General features: G+C 47.3%; 1 pseudogene; it reads right to left on the bottom strand.

The window, feature by feature from the left end:
* LOC147111820 (uncharacterized) overlaps positions 1–20276 on the bottom strand; it is a 53938-nt pseudogene that overhangs the window by 10588 nt on the left and 23074 nt on the right.

Below are 20276 nucleotides of genomic sequence, written 5' to 3'. Positions count from 1 at the left end.
ATGTGCGGAGCAGTTGTCCAGGAACAATAAAATTTTGCCGTTTTCTTCCAGTCCAGCTTGCCTGCAATGAGCTCGTATCGCTGGTACGAAGTGGTTATTGAACCAGTCAGAAAATATTCCTCTGGTTACCCATGCTTCCCTGCTCGCATAATAATGCACAGGTAAATTGCACACACCTTTCAAACATCTCGGATGTTGGCTTTTTCCAATCACTACCAACTTTAACTTGTGTGTGCCTGCAGCATTGGCACACCAAAGAACTGTCAACCTGTCCTTAGCGTCCTTACAACCTGCTGGTGCACTCTCATCAGCCGTCATTAATGTTTTTCTAGGAACGTAGCACCAGTACAGAGCTGTTTCATCAGCATTGTAAATTTGTTCAGGACCGAGGTTTTCATCAGATATTATTTTGGCAAATTTGTCAATGTAATTTTCAGCTGCTTCATGATCAGCAGAAGCTTTTTCACCACAGATTTTCAGATATTTTATACCATGACGCTTCTTAAATTTATGCAGCTAACCTTCTGAATATTCACACTCAACTTCAATGTTCAGTTCTTCATGGTATATTCTAGCTTGTTTCATGACCATCAAACCAGTCAGTGGCACACGTTCACTTCTTCATTGTCGAATCAACTCAATTAGCACACGGTCAAGATCTTCATTTTTTTGCCCTATGCAATGTTTTCCTACTTTTCATTAGTTTATGGTCATCACTGTCAGTGTAAATTTCAACAACTTGTCTTTGTTTCTTTAAGTCATATACGGTGGTAGTTCCCACACCATATTCTTCAGTAAGATGCTGCACAGACACACCACGATCAAGCTTCTGCAATAACTCCACTTTCTGTGGATGATCGATAATGAGAGATGCTTCCTTTTCTGCTTCTCACTGTCACCCATAATGGTGTCTGCATCTCTTTGATATTTTTTGTTTTTTTGTGATTTGTGAAAATGTCAGAGCAGCAGACACACGTGTGACAGCGCTGAGACACAACTGACGCCTCACACCTGCATGGGGTCAAGTTTGGCGCCACTCGGGTCATGTCGTGCGCACGACTTACGCTCCACGAAAAAACTTTCGGCTTTGAGAGGTTTTTGAATTTCGGAATTGCGGATAAGGGATAGTCTACCTGTGCTACTCGGAAGGTCCTTTATTGATTTTTGCAATTTTGAAATTTCAGAGTTAGCCACTCACTGCTGATTCTGGATTTGAGCTATTTTATTTGAGAATGACTTTTCCTCAGCAAGTCTTTTATCCAGTTCAAATACTTTTTGTTTCAGGAGAGCTTTCTCCTCTTCGTGTTTCTCAAGTGTACATTTATATTCCTTCAGTTGCGTAACAATTTCTTGAAGAGTGCACTCCTCTATTTAACAAGCCATTCTTATGTAACTGTATCTTACTGACTTTGCCCTCTAGATCAAAAAATGAAGCCTGAAGATGTTTGGTCTCAATCCCAATATTCTCAATGGAGATCTTAATTTCTTTGCTAACCATTATCACTTTAAGGATTACTTGTATAAGAGAACTTTCTCTGGAGGCTGGTAACCTAGTAATAGGTGATTCAACCATGGTTTCGAGCTCTGGAATAGAGACCCTTGTCTCGCTATAATTTTTCTTCTCCTGACAGATCAATAGGAGATGTTGGTTTTGTGATTTTCTGATGTCAGATTTATAAATCTTGTCTTGTAATTCTGAAATGATTAGGCTAAATTGCTGGCTGTTTTCCTGTAGTTCCATAACAATCTTGTGAAGACAGTTGATTCTTCCATGTAGATTCAAAATGTTGTCTTGAGCTTCAAAAATGTTTTCTTGTACCTGTGAGACTGATAGCTGCAGTCTCTCCTCTATGGTATCAGTAACCTCTAATATACTTAGTACTGCTTGCAGCTCTGATGGAGCTTCAAACTGGTGTTGGTGAAAAATAGATTCACTCGAGTCTGTCTTAAAGTAAAAGTACACAGTTTATTAACAGAACGTTCTGGGAGAAGAGCCATAGACCCCGCGGTCTAGTGATCACCTTCTCACCGTTAGTGATATCAAACTTCTTTTATACAGGCAAAACACTACACACTGTGACGAGTGGCACTGGGTGAACCCAACTGCAGGAAGGCAAACTGAGGCAGAGGTTAGGTTGCATAAACAAAGGTAGACTTTACTAGAAACAAACAAAATAACAACAGCACAGATACAGGCTAGCAGGCCGGCAAGAGGATCACAAGGCAGTGTGAAACTCAAGACTGAGCACTGGACATAAAACTAAGCACCATTTAAATAGCAGGCATATAACCATGCACAGGTGAGTACGATTAGGAAGAAAGAAGGAAACAATTAGGAGATCATGGTGCTCTCTGGTGGCGAGGCAGAACCTGGGTCATTCCTGAAAGGATCCCCCCTCCCCCGCCAAAGGAACGGCCCCCGACATGCCTCCAGAAGGTCCATGGTGACGACGAAGAAAGTCCTGCACCAAGTCGCGATTCAGGATGTTCTGGTCCGGGACCCAGGAGCGTTCCTCCGGACCATATCCCTCCCAGTCCACCAGGAACTGGAGGCCCCCGCGAACCCGGCGAGAGTCCATCAGGCGATGGACCGTGTAGGCAGGCTGGCCGTCGATGATGCGGGGAGCAGGGGGAGGCCTCGTGGTGGGTGCCAGGGAACTGATGGCCACTGGCCGGAGCCGGGGGATGTCAAAGGTGGGATGAATCCGCATGGAGCGAGGCAGCTGGAGACGGTAGGACACCGGGTTGACCTCAACACCGTGAAGGGACCAATGAAACGGGATGCCAGCTTGCGGGACTCCACCCGCAGCGGGAGATCCTGAGTAGAAAGCCAGCCCCTCTGACCAGGACGGAATGAAGGAGCCGGTCTGCGCCGCTTGTTGGCCTGGGTCCATCGTTGCCGAGAAGCTCGTTGTAAAGCCAGCCGCGCGCTCATCCAGGTCCGTCGACAGCGCTGGACAAACTTCTCCGTGGAGGGAACCCCCACCTCAAGCTCCTGCTCCTGGAACAGTGGAGGCTGAAACCCGAACTGGCACTCGAATGGCGACATTCCTGTGGAGGAGCAGCGCAAGGTGTTGTGCGCGTACTCAGCCCAGACGATGTGACGGCTCCAGGTTGCAGGGTTAGCGGACACGAGACACCTCAGGGTCGTCTCCAGGTCTTGATTGATCCGTTCCGTTTGACCGTTAGACTGAGGGTGGAAACCTGAGGAAAGGCTGACAGTAGCTCCAATGAGCTTTTCGAAAGCTCTCCAAAACCGGGAGGCGAATTGTGGACCACGGTCAGAGACGATGTCAAGAGGCAAACCGAACAACCTGAAAACATGCCGGACCATGAGCTCGGCTGTCTCTTGGGCTGAGGGAAGCTTGGGCAAGGGCAGAAAGTGACAGGCTTTGGAGAAGCGATCCACGATGACCAGAATGACAGTGTTGCCTTGAGATGGTGGAAGGCCTGTGTTGAAATCCAGAGAGGTGTGTGAGCAGGGGCGGGTGGGAATGGGGAGAGGATGCAGCAAACCCTGGGGGCGGGATCGAGGGTTCTTGTTTCGTGCACAAGTAGCACAAGCTGCCACGAACGCCTTTACGTCCCTCTCCATGGTGGGCCACCAGAACCTTCTGCGAAGAAACTCCAGCGTCCTGGATGACCGGTGAGTCGAGACGAATGCCCCCACTGCAGAACTTGTGAGCGTGCCGTGTTGGGAACAAAAAGGCAACCTGGTGGGCCATTGCCAGGGTCTGCCTCCCTCTGTTGCGCCTTTCTGACCGTCTCGATCCCCCAGCGAACCGGTGCTACAATTCGAGAAGTTGGAAGAATAGGTTCTGGTTGTCTCTCCCGCTCAGGTGGATCAAATTGCCTGGAGAGAGCATCAGGCTTGAGATTCTTGGATCCTGGACGATATGACAGGACAAAGTTGAAACGATTGAAAAACAGTGCCCAGCGAGCTTGACGGGAGTTAAGCCGTTTGGCCTTCTGGATATAGGCCAGATTCTTATGGTCTGTCCAGACAATGAACAGGTGTTTAGACCCCTCCAACCAATGTCTCCACTCCTCCAGTGCCAATTTAACTGCTAGTAGTTCCCCGTTTCCAATATCATAGTTTCGCTCTGCAGGAGTGAGTCGGTGAGAAAAGAAGGCGCAAGGGTGCAGTTTGTTGTCGTTAGACCGCTGGGACAAAACGGCACCCACTCCTATATCAGAGGCATCCACCTCGACAATGAAGGGGAGTGAGGGACCCGGAATCACGAGGACAGGAGCAGACGTGAAGCGCCGCTTGAGATCCTCGAAAGCCTGCGCAGCCTCAGCAGACCAACTGAACCTGGTGGAAGCGGTTTTGGTGAGGGCGTTGAGAGGGGCAGCAATGGTGCCGAAGTTCCTGATGAATCTCCGATAGAAATTAGCAAACCCCAAGAAGCGTTGCACCTGTTTGAGAGAGGTGGGTGGTGGCCAATCTCGGACAGCTTGGGTCTTGCCAGGGTCCATTTGGATATTGCCGCTGGAGATGATGAAGCCCAGGAATGAAACCGTGGAAATGTGAAACTCACACTTCTCAGCCTTGACAAACAAGAGGTTGTTAAGCAGACGTTGCAGGACTTGCCTTACATGCTGGACATGATTGTGAAGAGTTTTGGAGAAAATGAGTGTCTCATCCAGGTAGACAAAGACAAAGCGATTCAGCATGTCTCGGAGGACGTCGTTGATGAGCGCCTGGAACACAGCAGGGGCGTTGGTCAATCCAAAGGGCATGACCAGGTTCAACACACCAGTAGGTGTGTTGAATGCCGTCTTCCACTCGTCCCCTTCGCGGACACGGATAAGGTTGTAGGCGTTGCGGAGATCCAATTTTGTGAAGACTGTGGCTCCCTGTAGTAGCTCGAAGGCCGTCGACATGAGCGGAAGAGGATAACGGTTCTTTATAGTAATCTTGTTAAGGCCACGGTAGTCGATGCAGGGGTGGAGACCTCCATCTTTCTTGCTCACGAAGAAAAAACCGGCACCAGCAGGAGAGGTGGACGGACGGACGGATGAAGCCAGCGGCGAGGGCGTCACGGATGTAATCCTCCATGGCGGCGATCTCTGGAGCAGAAAGAGAGAAGATCCTACCCCTAGGTGGGCATGTCCCAGGCAGGAAGTCAATGGCACAGTCATATGGCCTATGAGGGGGAAGTGATGTGGCTCGAACCTTACTAAAAACCTCGCTTAAATCCTCATACTCGGGAGGCACTCGGGACAATTCAGAGTGAGATGGGAACTCCTGGGGCTGGGAATGAGGCTTGGAGCGAAGACAGGTGGTGTGGCAGGCGGAGCCCCATTCTGTAAGATGGCTGGCGGCCCAATCCATGCGTGGATTATGGCAGGCCAACCAAGGGTAACCCAGAACTAATGGAAACTCGAGAGAGTGGATAAGGGAGAATTGGATGGTCTCGAAATGTTGTCCTTCCACGCCCAAACACAGGGGCGCAGTAAGATGGTGAATAGTTCCGGAGCCCAGTGGTCTTCCATCCAGGGCGATAACAGTGAGGGGGTGATCTGGATGGGTCAGGGGAATCTTGAGCTGTTTAGCTAAACCCAGATCCATGAAGTTACCATCGGCCCCATAATCCACCGGGGCCTTAAGAGCATGTTGTTGATTACCCCAGAAAAGGGAAGATGCCAGCAGGACCCTAGAAACAGTGGGGCCGGGAGGGACGGTTACGCTCATCTCAGGGCCCTCCGTCCTGGACGAGCCCTGGCTTTTCCCACCAACTCTGGATAAGAAGAGCGAAAGTGGCCCGGTTCCCCATAATAGAGGCAAGATCCCTCTCTCATTCGGCAATCACGTTCAGGCTGCGAGAGACAAGCTACTCCCAACTGCATGGGCTCCTCTGGAACAATCAAAGATGGACTCGGGTTGACTCGGAGGCTCTCGGATGGCTTCAAAGCAGGGAAGGCTCTTGTTTCCGGAAGTGGGGTGAAAAAGGAGCGGCGTTCTCTTCGCCTCTCACGGAGACGATTATCCGCTCGAATGGACATATCAAAGAGAGACTCCAAATCACTCACCGAATCTCTGGAAGCCAGTTCGTCCTTGATTTCATCCGTGAGACCGTGGCGAAAAGTGGCGATGAGCGCCTCCGCATTCCATTGGCTCTCCGCCACGAGAGTGCAAAACTCAATGGCGAAGTCCACAACGCTACGAGCCCCCTGGCGAAGCCGAAGCAGTTTGTTAGATGCCTCTCTCCCACTGACAGGATGATCAAAGACCTTTCTCATTTCCTCAGTGAAAAGTTGGTAGTTTGAACTTGCCAGAGTTTGCTGTTCCCAGACGGCCGTAGCCCAGGTAAGTGCTTTGTCGGTGAGTAGCAAAACGATGTAGGCTACTCAGGAACGGTTAGTGGGAAACAATGAACCTTGCAGCTTGAAAACCAGGGAACACTGGGTTAGAAAGCCTCGACATCCTCCCGGGTTACCGTCATAGCGCTCGGGTGCAGGTAATCGGGGTTCTTTCAGAGGGGGAAGCGAAACCGAAGGAGCGGGTAATGGTGCTGGAGTAGCTTGGGTCGCCTGACTCTGGCTCTGATGGAAAGCAATGATGAGGACCTCCAGCTGTTTCTGGCTTCGGGAGAACGACGTGGCGAAGCACCGCAGTTCATCCAAGATCAGTTGTAGATGTTCAAAGACTCGTCGTGGCCATTGGTCCCTCTCTGCTGGGTCCATGTTTGGCTCAGTCTTGCTGTGATGAGTGGCACTGGGTTAACCCAACTGCAGGAAGGCAAACTGAGGCAGAGGTTAGGTTGCATAAACAAAGGTAGACTTTACTAGAAACAAACAAAATAACAACAGCACAGATACAGGCTAGCAGGCCGGCAAGAGGATCACAAGACAGTGTGAAACTCAAGATTGAGCACTGGACATAAAACTAAGCACCACTTAAATGGCAGGCATATAACCATGCACAGGTGAGTACGATTAGGAAGAAAGAAGGAAACAATTAGGAGATCATGGTGCCCTCTGGTGGCGAGGCGAGGCAGAACCTGGGTCATTCCTGACACACACAAATGTGTTCACCCAATTATGTTCCCCCAGCAACAATTCTCTTGTCCTCATCCTATCACGTTCCCCCAGCAACAAGATACTGAAACTTCACACAAATGTGTTCATCCAATTATGTTCTCCCAGCAACAATTCTCTTGTCCTCATCCTATCACGTTCCCCCAGCAACAAGGTATTGAAACTTCTTTTATACATTATAGCAAAATATTACACACAGGTGTCTTCAACCAATCACACTCCCTCAGCAGCAACTCCCCTGTCCTCACAGGAATGATATGGAACCTTCCAGAACTCTGGGCGCCTTTTAATAGTTAATTACAAAAATGGGTAGTTTTGCAGCTACAGGAAACTTTCTGGTATCCGGCACTGATGGGACCGAGCTGTTGCCGTCCCATCAAAACTGCCGGACAAATCAGCGCTAATGTTAAAACATACGGAGCTCAAAACATACGGAGCTTTGAGCTCCGTATCTAGCAACAAACCCTGTTGCAGCTTCTAAACAGTCAGCCGTAGCTTGCAAGCGTCTCTAGCTAAGCAACAGCTTCAGCTAGACCTTGCAGAGCCTGACTGGTGGAAAAAAAAGCAACGAAAAGAAAAAAACTTACTGAACCGACTCCTGAATTTTGCCAGTGGATCGAGCATTCCGGACAGTTAACCTCCGGATAAACGAAAGTTTCCTGTACCAATTACTGTAACTCATCAATACACACAATTTTGATTCATCTACTTTGCATTATAGAATATAGTAGAATTACATTAATACATCCAAAAGGGCTTCCAGCAAATAGTTTGCAGAAGGCTGCACCATTGAATAATTGTGAAATATTTAGTGTTTCCCACATTCAATAACTGTTCAACAATAATGTCAAGCACAATGGTTTTAATGGGAGCAGACACAAACAGTTAATTCCTGCCCTGTCTTAAGCTGAGTTTGTTTTGTCTTGTGCCATTGTTTCTTATTTACAAGTTCACTTCTTACAATACATTCTTTAACTCTTTATGTTGCTGCTTTAAGCTATATAATTTTCACCCTAACACTGGTATTTTCTCGTTTTAGTTTCCATAATTATAGGTTGGGGTCTTGCATCTTCTTGCAAGTCAACATTAGCAATCCAATGATGGGTTACATTCTGATGCACTTGTGAAAGATATTCTTCTAGAGAGTTATTTTTCTCTGCAAGCTCATTGATTTTGATGTTTAACTGTGCATTCTGTCCCTGCAGGTCTGTGACTAGGAGTTGAAGCTGTCTGCTTTGTAATTCAGCACCCTCTAACTTTAATGCCTTATTTTGTAATTCTGAAACAATTGTTAACAGTTCGTTTTTATAGTCCTGAAGGTCAATGTAATTTTTTTGTAGATTAATATTTTTGTCTTCAAGTTTGATGATAGTGGTTGTACATTCATTAATTTTGTCCTGAAGTTCTAAGGTCATGAATTGAAGCTTGTTAGTGTCAAACTCAGCAGCCTCAAGTTTACAGACTTTTTCTTTTAGCATTGGAAGAGAAGTTTCAAGCTGGTGCTTACTTTTGCAAAGTTCTGATATTGTGGCCTGCAACTCCCAGTTCTCGTGTTGTAGCTTCAAATTCTCCCCTCTCATATTATTCTGCTGTTCTGAAAATGCAAAAGCTGACCATTGTGGGGAATAGCTGCCTGCAGTTTGAAATTATTTTCTTGTAGTTCTGAAACAAAAACCTCAAGTTGGTATTTTTTCTCATCAAGTTCTGAGATTATGGTTTGCATTTGTTTATTTCCTTTGTGGAATTTTTCCATAATATCCTGAGCCTGAATGACATTATCCTGCATTTGTAAATTTAAAGTTCCCTGACAGTCTTGTTTCTTATCTAAGTCCATGATCATGGTTTTCAGCTGATCATTCTGTTCTTGTAATTTTAAGATCCTGAGATGAAGTTCCAGCAACTGCCAGTTTACAGTTCTCTCCCAGCCTGGTCTCTTAATCCATTTCGTTTCCTGTGCTTCTTTAGTCTTGACAAAGGGGTTTTCACCCGAAACGTTGACTCTATTTTCTCTCCACGGATGTTGCCTGGCCTGCTGAGTTTTTCCAGCATTTTCTGTTGTTTTGCCAGTTTACAAAGCTTTTCTCAGACAGATGCTTCCACTGGGCTAATATTGCCCTGCAGCTCCACAATAATAGAGTGAAGTTGTTCATTTTTCAAATGTAATTCATAAATCATAGGTTGTAGTTTGCTATTATCTTCCTTTATCTCATCTCCTGCAGTTTTCAGATCGGTAATTGACTACTGCACATCAGACACATGGCTCCACATCTTGTAATTTTAAAAAATCAGATCTGTGACTGTAGATTGCATCTTTGCATTCCGTTTCTGAAGGTTAACATTCTTAGTTTTGAAATCATGCATTTGGGCATCTACATCCAGAATAGTTGTGGAAAACTGATCATTTACCCTCTGAAACTCTTCAATAGCTGTCTGCAACTGTTCATTTTTCCTGTTTAGTTTGGTTATTTCTGCTTGCATTTCGCTGCTCTTCAACAGTTGATCTTGGAGCTAAATGAATAACATAAGAACAAGAAAACATTGTGTCTAAGATAGCACACAGATTACTCCTCACGCGTGGCTCCTGACCAATCAAGGCTATCCTCTGCAGCCATGCTTCATGACACCAGTGCAATATTACAGGACGCCAGCTAAGCACAGTTATAATGAAGTGCCGGCATTCACTTGACTAATTTCCCATCCTCCACCCTGCATAAACCTCAGCTCATTCAAACCTTTGTGCCCATATCTTATCCTGCACCTCCACACTCACCCATCACCCTGTGCTCACTGACCAATATTGGCTCCGGTCCCCCAGTGTCTCCAATTTAAAATTCTCATCCATGTATTTAAATCCTTTCATGGACTCACCCCCTCCCTATCTCCCTAACTTCTTCCAGTCCTACAAACCATCGAGAACTCTGTGTTTTTCCAACTCTGGCTTCGTGTGCATTTCTCTCTCTCTGCCCCCTTATCAGCTTCCCTGCTTTCAGCCATTTAGGCCCTATGCTCAGGAATTCCCTCCCTAAACCTCTTTGCCTCTTCACCTCCCTCTCCTCTTTTAAGACCCTCCTTAACACCCATCTCTTTGAGTAAACATTTACTTATCCCTTCCAATATCTCCTTCGGCAACATCCATTTTTGTAACAGGAAGAGAAAGGGAGGATACAACGTAGACAACCCTTTCTGCCCGGGCTCTACATGATCAAATAATTCATGAGCGATACCAGTAATCTCAACCATACCTCCCCATTCTCCAACAGTCCCACATTCCTAACCTTTCCTCTATCATTGACCATTCCGACAACACAAAAATAAAAGCCAACAAAAAATGCACATTCCAATCCAAATTTATAAATTAAATCATGACACAATGCATACAAAAATAAATGAATCACCGTTGTGTATTCCCTTAGTTCCTCTTCCGTGTACCTTTGCCTCTCCTAGAGCTCCCACGAGGTGCTTCCACAGTGGCTGCAGCATGGGTGGCAGAAGGCTGCTGACCTTCAATAGAGGAGACTGCAGATGGCCTTGGAAAGTGACCTCAAGCAGCTCTGGGCCGAGAAGGCCCAGCATCAGAGAGCACCGCCTCAGCATGGGCTGCAGTAGCCTGGGCTGGCTGGCTGACGGGCAAGAGCAGGGGTGGGAGCACAAATGCTGTCATCCTGAGAGAGGACAGCAGGTTCGTACTCCATGGAGCCACTGCCACTCTCCCAGGGCGGTGCCTTAGCAGTCGTAATAATCTGTTGGAGGACAGATTGATGCTGTGACACCCTGGAAGCCCCTTTGAATACTGGTTTCCAGAGCCATGAGCTTGCATAGTAGCAGCATCAGCTTCCACTGCTGCACTCAGATCTTTGGTGGAAACTGCTTGTGCTGCAATGGAAGCTGAGACATCAGCCATCAGACGCTGCATCATGCTGGGTTCCACAGGTGTGCTGATGGAGGTGACCATCCGTTCCATGTTGGAAAGGATGTGCTCCAAGCTCTGAAGAAGACCCTGTACCTAGTTGGTGCTGGACTCCTCCCTGCTCCTTGACATTGAGCGCAGGCTTTCTGGCAGGCATCCAGTGCATTGCCTTAGCCTAACATCTGTTGGGAAAATGCTGGAGTCCTTCATTAAGGAAGCAGCAGCAGGGCATTTGGAAAATCATAATGCAGTCAAGCAGAGTCAGCATGGTTTTATGAAAGGGAAATCATGTTTAACAAATTTGCTGGAGTTCTTTGAGAATGTAATGAGCCAGTGCATGTGGTGTATTTGGATTTCCAGAAGGTATTCGATAAGGTGCCACATAAAAGGTTACTGCATAAGATAAGAGCTCATGGAATTGGGGGTAATATATTAGAATGGATAGAGAATTGGCTAATTAACAGAAAGCAGAGAGTCGGGATAATGGGTCATTTTCCGGTTGGCAAACTGTAACTAGTGGAGTGCCACCGGGATCGGTGCTGGGGCCTCAACTATTTACAATCTACATTAATGACTTGGATGAAGGGACCGAGTGTAATGTAGCCAAGTTTGCGGATGATACAAAGATGGGTGGGAAAGCAAGTTGTGCAGAGGACTCAAAGAATTTGCAAAGGGATATAGACAGGCTAAGTGAGTGGGCAAACATTTGACAAATGGAGTATAATGTGGGAAAGTGCGAGGTTATCCACTTTGGCAGGAAAAATAAAAAAGCAAACTATTATTTAAATGGAGAGAGATTACAAAATGCTACAGTTCAGCGGGACCTGGGGGTCCTTGTGCATGAAACACAAAAAGTTAGCATGCAGGTACAGCAAGTAATCAAAAAGCCAAATGAAATGTTGGCCTTTATTTCAAGGCGGTTGGAGTATAAAAGCAGGGAAGTCCTGCTACAACTGTACAGGGTATTGGTGAGACCACACCTTGAGTACTGTGTACAGTTTTGGTCTCCTTATTTAAGGAAGGATATTGCATTGGAGGCAGTTCAGAGATGATTCACTAGGTTAATTCCAGAGAAGGGGTTGACTTATGAGGAAAGGTTGAGCAGGCTGGGCCTATATTCATTGGAATTTAGAAGAATGAGAGGTGATCTTATTGAAACATATAAGATACTGAGGGGGCTCGACAAGTTAGATGCTGAGAGGATGTTTCCCCTCGTGGGAGAATCTAGAACTCTGGGGCACAGTTTTATAAAAAATGGTCGCCCTTTTAGAACTGAGATGAGGAGGAATTTCTTCTCTGAGGGTCGTAAATCTGTGGAATTCTCTGCCCCAAAGAGCTGTGGAGGCTGGGTCATTAAATACATTTAAGGTGGAGATAGACAAATTTTTGCAAGATAAGGGAGTGAAGGGTTATGGGGAGCGGGCTGGGAAGTGGCTTTGAGCCCAAGATCAGCCATGATGTTATTGAATGGCGGAGCAGGCTCGAGGGGCCAAGTGGCCTATTCCTGCTCCTATTTCTTATGATCGTATGCATTTGGTTATGTACACCCATCAGTCTTCTTCTGTAGCCTGACCCATCCGAAGTTCTCATCTGAGTCCTCTGCAGCAGAACTCGTGTGTGACATTGCCCTCTGGCGAGCTGGCACCTGCGCTATCCTTTCCCCCCGCCCTGGCTCCTGTGCATTTGTGCCCGGTGTCTCATCACATGCAAATCCCTCCTCTATCCTAGCCTCTAAAATACACGCAGCATCAGTTTCTGAGCTGGTGGCTGTGAGTGTAAGATGGAGTGACGGTGTCTCATCATCTTTATTACCTTCTTCCTCTTCTGCCACTGCCTGGACAGGGTCCAGTTCTTGGGTGTCTGAAATGAAAAAGGGACAAGGATTGGGTTGTGGTGAGGGGAGAGGAGAAAGTAAGAAGTGCGTGATTACTCCCTATGCAGCTTCTCACTCAGAAGAGATTGAGGGATGAGGGAGAAGCAGGATGAGAGAAGGAGGATTGGGTATGCTGATAACCCCATCATCGATCGCTTCAGCGCCGCCAGTGGCCAAGGTCTCAGTGATGCCCCTTCCCATGATAGCCAGCACTGTCTCCTCCATGCGTGTTAAGACATGCAGGTCCTCCTCCAGTTCATTCCTACTGCCTCCTGTTATGCGCCACCTTCTCCTGCAAGATAGAGGGAAGTGTGTCAGTGAGTGTCGTGCAATATGTTTGGATGATGTGGCTGTCATGGTTGAATAGCTGCCAGTGTGTGCGAGCTGTGAGTTGTGTGCGTGAGGCTTGCAACAGTGCTAAGTGCATCAGGGTGAGGTAAAGCATATTAATGTTAGTGTTGAGTCCTGATTGATAGAGATTGCTGGTAGGTGAGTAATGGGGGTAAGTAAATTGAGCAGTGGATTTAAAACATTTTTTTATTCATTCGTGGGATGTGGGCGTCGCTGGCAAGGCCAGCATTTATTGCCCATCCCTAATTACCCTTGAGTAGGTGGTGGTGAGCCTCTTCTTGAACCGCTGCTGTCCGTGTGGTGAAAGTACCCCCACAGTGCTGCTAGGGAGGAAGTTAAGGATTTAGATCCAGTGATGATGAAGGAACGGCGATATATATCCAAGTCAGGATGGTGTGTGACTTGGAGGGGAACTTGGAGGTGGTGGTGTTCCCATGCACCTTCCCCCCTTGTCCTTCTAGGTGGCAGAGGTCATGTGTTTGGGAGATGCTGCCGAAGAACCTTTGGCAAGTTGCTGCAGTGCATCTTGTAGATGGCACACACTGCAGCCATGGTGTGCTGGTGGTGGAACCAGTGGATGTTTAAGGTGGTGGATGAGGTGCTAATCAAGCAGGCTGCTTTGTCCGGTATGGTGTCAAGCTTCTTGACTGTTGTTGGAGCTACACTCAGCCAGGCGAGTGGAGAGCAATGATCCCTCCAATTCTTTTTTTCGTGTGCAGTCCCTGAGGCTGTCCTCAGTATGAAGATGGGACTTCGTCTCCAAAAGGAATGTGCGGTAGTCACTCCTACCAATACTGTCATGGACAGACGCATCTGCGACAGGTAGATTGATGAGAACGAGGTCAAGTAGGTTTTTCCCTCGTGTTGGTTTTCTCACCACCTGTCGCAGGCCCAGACTGGCTGTTATGTCCTTCAGGTCTCGGCCAGCTCGGTCAGTATTGGTGCTACCGAGCCACTCTTGGTGATGGACGTTGAAGTCCCCCACCCAGAATACATTCTGTGCCCTTGCTACCCTCAGTGCTTCTTCCAAGTGGTGTTCAACATAGAGGAGTACTGATTCATCAGCTGAGGGAGGGCGGTAAGTGGTAATCAGCAGGAGGTTTCCTTGTCCATGTCTGACCTGATGAGGATATTGGTGCAGTTGGTCAGACATGTCATTTGAAGATGAAGTCACTCACCTTGACAATTCGTGTGAGATCATTAAACTTCTTCCTGCACTGCATCTATGTTCTAGAAGCAACACTCCTGGCATTGACGTCCGCCGCTATTTCTTCCCACTACCTCCTGAACATGTGTCTGGAGAGCCTCCTGTCCCACTGTAGATACAGAACATCTCTCCTCCGTTCCACCTTTTCCACTAAGGCCTCCAGCGCATTATCAGAAAATCTTGGTGCATGCTCTCTACCATGGTCGGCCATTCTTCAATCTTTGACAGCACAGATTCAGCTCACAAAGCACAACTACCATCTATTCCAGCCACAATACACCTCCCCTTTAAGAGGTGTAGGCTGCTTTTAAGTAGCGCTAGGCACTCGCGATATCGGGCCCCCTGCTGATACGTGCAGCCAATGAACAGTGCGGGTAGCACTGGCTGCACACAGCAATCATTTAAAACAGCAGGCAGCACAAATATAATGTGCTACCTGCATTGCAATGAACGGGCGTGGGTTAATCACATACCGCGATCCCCACGCCTGTTTTCTCCCCCATGGATAGGTATAGTATAGTAAGAAAGAGTCAGCATGAATTTATAGGAGGAAGGTCTTGCCTAATAAACGTACTGGAGTTCTTTAACCTTGCTGATAATGGATCTGTGGATTTGATATATTTAGATTTCAGCAACGTTTTTGATAGTGTGCCACATTAGTTCACATAACAGGAAGGCATGGAATAGCAGGCAGGCCTCTGAGGTGGATTGGAAATTGTCTAAAGAGGATAAAGCAAAAAGTGGTTGTGAATGGAGCTGTGTTGACATGATAAGGAGATCACTAGTGAGATGCCACAGGGATCAGTGCTGGGACCATTGTTGTTCACAGTGTATATAAATGATTCAAAGCTGAGGACAAAATCAGAGCTATTTGAGTTTGTGGATAAATCAAAAAGGGTGGTAGTTCAAACAATTGGCAAGAGACAAAACAAGTACAAAGGACTCTGGATAGGTTGGGAAGGTGGCTGATCATTGATAAATGATATTTAGCGTGGATAATTGCAAGTTAATGGGACGCAGGAAGGGTAAAAAATGGGTACATAAACTGAATGGCCCTAGGCAACAGGACACCACACAGGAGAGGGAAACAGCATAGTTTGTGGCAGCAGTAAGGACAGCTAACTGTATCTCGAGATGTATTGCCAGAAGGATAAAGCACGAATCTCAGGAAGTGTTAATGAGTGTGTACAAAGCACAAGCATGACCATATCTGGAGTACCGTGTACAATTCGAGGGGTAATTTTAACCTAACCTGCCCGGCAAAAAACTGACTGGATCGGCAGCCTCCCATATTATTCCTTGCCTGACTTTTCATTGTTGCCAATGGAAAGTGAAATCGGGCGGCCTGTAAAACAGGCGGCCGATCCGATCCCGTCAGCTTCCCACTAGGCGGTTAGATAAAAATTAGTGCCCCCTAGTTGCTGTATTCCGGCAAAAATATCCAAATGCAACCAGATGAATACCTAATTTAAGGCATCTGATCAAGGAGGAGAGTTTAAAGAGCCTGGAATTGATTAAAGGAGAGAAGGCTAAGGGAACATGTTAAACTATTAAAGATTCTTAAAGGAATAGATGAGTTTAATCCCAATAATATGTTTGAGATTGCCACAAGCTCTAGAGCCAGAGAACATGACTCAAAGTTTAGGAGAAAAATGGTGCATAATTTAGGTTTAACTACTTTATGCAGGGAGTGGTGAATGTGTAGAATGAACTGCCCAGGCGTGCAGTGAAGGCAGATAATGTGGAAAGTTTTGAAGGAGAATCGGATAGATATTTGAAGGCATGGACAATTGAGAGGTAATAATCTCTGGTACCAGCTAGATGGACTGCAGAGCCTGTTCTGGACTTGCACCGTTCTTATTCTCCACATACCAATGGGTAGCATCTTCAACTGCTTCATTAATGACCTTCCATCCATCATAAGGTCAGAAGTGGGGATGTTCGCTGATGATCACACAGTTCCATTCGCAACTCCTCAGATAATGAAGCAGTCCATGCCCACGTGCAGCAAGACCTGGACGACATTCGGGCTTGGGCTGATAAGTGGCAAGTAACATTTGTACCACACAAGTGCCAGGCAATGACCATCTCCAACAAGCGAGAGTCTAACCACCATCCCTTGACATTCAACGGCATTACCATCACCGAATCCCCCACCATCAACATCCTGGGGGTAACCATTGACCAGAAACTTAACTGGACCAGCCACATAAATACTATGGCGAATAGAGCAGGTCAGAGGCTGGATATTCTGCGGCGAGTGTTTCACCTCCTGACTCCCCAAAGCCTTTCCACCATCTACAAGGCACAAGTCAGGAGTGTGATGGAATACTCTCCACTTGCCTGGATGAGTGCAGCTCCAACAACACTCAAGATGCTCGACACCATCCAGGACAAAGCAGCCTGCTTGATTGATACCTCATCCACTACTTTAAACATTCACTCCCTTCACCACTGGCGTACTGTGGCTGCAGTGTTTACCATCTACAAGATGCACTGCAGCAACTCGCCAAGGCTTCTTTGGCAGCACCTCCCAAACCCACGACCTCTATCACCTAGAAGGACACGGGCAGCAGGTGTATGGGAACACCATCACCTGCAAATTCCCTTCCAAGTTACACATCATCCTGACTTGGAAATATATCGCCGTTCCATCATCATCACTAGGTCAAAATACTGGAAAACTCTTCCTAACAGCACTGTGGGAGTACCTTCACCACATGGACTGCAGCGGTTCAAGAAGGCAGCTCACCACCACCTTCTGAAGGGCAGATAGGGATGGGCAATAAATGCTGGCCTTGCCAGCGAAGCCCAAATCCCATGAATGAATAAAAAAAGGGGAAAATGACAGTCCCCTCAAGATGTATGGAGATAATCACAAATACCCTGACTTTCTCCCTGGTTCTTCGGAAAAGGACTATTGCGCTGGGAATATTTTTTTATAATAACCCATAAATGGAAATATTGGGGGGAATTTTAATCTAAAAAAATGGATGGGTTTGGAGCGTGGGGTTAAATTGTTAAAAATCGGAATCTCGAACTGAACCTGCCTCCAAACCGCCCACTTCCGGTTTTAACGGAGACAGGATGGGAAGCAGGACAGGGGCGGGCAACCAACCTGCCCACCAGCCCCCTACCCAAACCACTTAGCGGCCCGGCCCGGTCCAACCCCCAATCATCTGCCCGACCTCCCGCCACCCCCTCACATCCGATCCACTTAACGGCCAGGCCTGATCCCTGATCCCTGATCTTCTGACCGACCCGCTGATCCTCTTAATGGCCCAGCCCCCACTTGAACCCTCCCTCCCTTCTCTGTGCAGCCTAGTGTCGCAGGCCTACCTGCCCGCAGCCAGCCAGTGTCTCCATCTGGCTGACTGCAGGCGGGAAACCAAGGCCTCACATGCAAATCAGGTCCTGCCGTTAAAGTCAGCAATTAACTAGATATTTTGCGGTCAGCTGCAAAACAAAGGCGTTCGCCGCAGGTCCAGAAGTAATCTTCGCACAAAGATCACACGATCTCTGTGCCGAACAGTTTGGGTTTTCCGACGCGTAGTTCAAATCAACGGAAGTTTCTGGGATTCCCAGCGAGGAGCTGCTGTGATGTCAACAAGCTGTCTGAGCAGCCAAACAAAATGCAGAACTTCCACAGACAGCAAACCAGAAAGTGGGTAAGCCCCTAAAATTCTAACGTTTTAAAAATGTTAGAGTGAGCAAAACAAAGATTGGGGCTCTCACATGGGGAAAAGGCAAACCTGAAATAAAGATGAACAAACTTCTAAAAAAAAAAAAAATTTTTTTTTAAGTTTCTTAAAAATTTAGGGGGAGAAATTCCCTACCTTAGCGCCACCTGTTAGCGTGGCGTTAAGTCAAGAAAGCGGCGGCCACTGCTCTTCTACCAGCTGATGGCGGGTCCCGCGGCATCCCCCATTTTCAAAATCCCAGTAGCGCTGCCGTTCTGAAGTAGCGCCCTGCAAAAACAAATGGCGGAGTGGTGATGTCAGTCAGTGGGCAAGCTGACTTAACGTCACCACAGCGAACTTTGAACCTAGCGCTGAGTTCAGCACTGGGTCCTAAGCACACTAGGTAAACATAGCGTGCAAGCAGACTGACAGAGGCGCTGTCCCTTTAAGCACCTCTTAAAGGGACACACATCTTTCAGGTAAGTTTGCATTTAAACTTTTTTTGATTTTAATGAAGTAGTGGCTTGCTGCAATAGATGTTAAACGTTTTTTAAGTGTGTAGGGAGTGCTGCTGGATGCTTACAAGGCCTTGGATAGTAAAGGAAGGCCTCTAAGAAGACAGAAAATGCTGCAAATACTCAGCAGGTCAGGCAACATCCTTGGAGAGAGAAATAGACTTCACGTCTTAGGTCGAGATGCTGCCTGGCCAGCTGAGTATTTCCAGCATTTTATGCTGTTATTTCAGATTTACAGCATCCGCTCACAAAGGGAAGAGGAAGACACAGAAGAGGAGGAAGCAGAAGGAAGGATGCAACCCAGACAGCCCCTTTCTGGCCGTGATATCCGGGATGGAATCATCTGCCTGTGGTACCAGTGACCACAACCCCAATTCCCCTTTCAATATTAGTCCCACACTTACCTTCCCTCTGTTACTGACCATCACAGCGTCCTCTTGGCCACAATGCTGAAATAAAAGCCATCACAAAGCAAACTTTCCAATCCAACTTTATACATCTATCCATCCAATATGGCATCAAGAAATCGACTCACCACCCTTATGCATTCTCTTAGTGACTGTCTTGTGTGTGCTTTTGCCTATCCTACTGATGTCACGCAGCGCTACCTCAGTGGCTGCAGCATCGCTGGTGGAAGGCTGCTGACTTTCAGTGGGGGGCACTGCAAATGGCCTTGCAGGTCGACCTTGGTGGCTGGGAGTGTGAAATCAAGTGACGGTGTTTCTTCTTTTTCACTCTCCTCTCCCTCTTCTTGGCCAACCACTGGCTGGGCAGGCTGTAGTTCTTGCTTGTGTGAAATGAGGAAGGCACAAGGGCGGAGTTGTGGTGAGGGGAGGGCGGGAAAGCAAGAGGTGCATGCCAGAAGGAGGATAACGTATGAGGATACCAGCATCTTGTATCCTTTCAGCCAAATTGCTTGGCAAGAGCTCAGCCATGCCCCTGCTAAGAATAGGCTGCACCATCTCCTCCAAGGGGGCGAGGTGAAGCTAGGAATGGGAGATGTGCCTCGTGATTGGTACAGATTGTTGGTAGGTGAATAATTGGTGAGGGGGGTTCGTGCATTGAGCAGTGTGTGAGGCTAGTGGTGCAGTTGGTAGGAGACAGCTTTTGAAGATGCATTCACTGACCTTGGCCAGTGGTCTGAGGTCATGAAGCTTCTTTGGGCACTGAAGCCAAGTGGTGGGAGTGTCACTGCTGGCAGTGATGGCCTCGGTGAAATAGTCCCACATTCTTCTTTCTATCGGGCCTCTTGGCCCCTGTGGTTAGAGGAGGGCAGTGTTGACTCCCTGTGCAAAGCTGGAGTGCTGCGTGTGAGACCCTGGGTGCCCCTTCCTTGGCTTGCTGAGCCATTTGTGTTAGCGCTGAATCACTTTACCCGTTTTTTGAAGTGCGGAAGGAAATTCAGCTTTAAATGCTGGAGACTCCTATTTGGGACTTTTTAATGTAAATTATTTTTTGAACGGCAGTAAGAACTGGTAAATGCATTTTTTCGCTTGATTTAAATTTTAATTAGTTCTGATTGCATTGCCCTTTTAATTACCCACAATTCATTGCAAACTCCACAGCCTCGCTCCCAGAGGCTGTAAGAAGCTGCAACGCCACTCCGGGATGGGAACTTCAGGTCAGATGCTTCCACTAATGCCACCAGGAGGGTGTTACACGCTAAGTGGGCGCTGCGCTACAAATCTCCAGCCCCCTG

The sequence above is a fragment of the Somniosus microcephalus genome, chromosome 10, assembly GCF_052327205.1.
Source record: "Somniosus microcephalus isolate GS21.2 chromosome 10, FLI_Smic_1.0, whole genome shotgun sequence".
Classification (NCBI taxonomy): Eukaryota; Metazoa; Chordata; class Chondrichthyes; order Squaliformes; family Somniosidae; genus Somniosus; species Somniosus microcephalus.
Note: the sequence above shows the minus strand (reverse complement) of the source record. Positions and strands in the feature narration are given on the sequence as shown.